Source organism: Gouania willdenowi, chromosome 20, assembly GCF_900634775.1.
Source record: "Gouania willdenowi chromosome 20, fGouWil2.1, whole genome shotgun sequence".
NCBI lineage: Eukaryota > Metazoa > Chordata > Actinopteri > Blenniiformes > Gobiesocidae > Gouania > Gouania willdenowi.
In genome coordinates, this window is record NC_041063.1 from 5,997,594 (window position 1) to 5,998,248 (window position 655).

A 655-nucleotide genomic window follows, 5' to 3' on the forward strand; every position below is an offset into this window, starting at 1 on the left:
CCTGCACACAGCGCAAAATCTACCCGTGCCTGGTTTACGGACCATGGTATTTCTGTTCTAAATTGGCCAGCCAACTCCCCTGACCTTAGCCCCATAGAAAATCTGTGGGGTATTGTGAAAAGGAAGATGCAGAATGCCAGACCCAAAAACGCAGAGGAGTTGAAGGCCACTATCAGGGCAACCTGGGCTCTCATAACACCCGAGCAGTGCCAGAAACTCATGGACTCCATGCCACGCCGCATTAACGCAGTAATTGAGGCAAAAGGAGCTCCAACCAAGTATTGAGTATTGTACATGCTCATATTTTTCATTTTCATACTTTTCAGTTGGCCAACATTTCTAAAAATCCCTTTTTTGTATCAGCCTTAAGTAATATTCTAATTTTGTGACACACGGAATTTTGGATTTTCATTTGTTGCCACTTCAAATCATCAAAATTAAATGAAATAAACATTTGAATGCATCAGTCTGTGTGCAATGAATAAATATAATGTACAAGTTACACCTTTTGAATGCAATTACTGAAATAAATCAAGTTTTTCTAAATATTCTAATTCACTGGCTTTTACCTGTATTATTAAATCAGTTGTACATGGAAGCTGCTTCTTTTATTTTGAAAAGCCCCTAGTAAGCCGGATGTGTTGACATTCTTTTC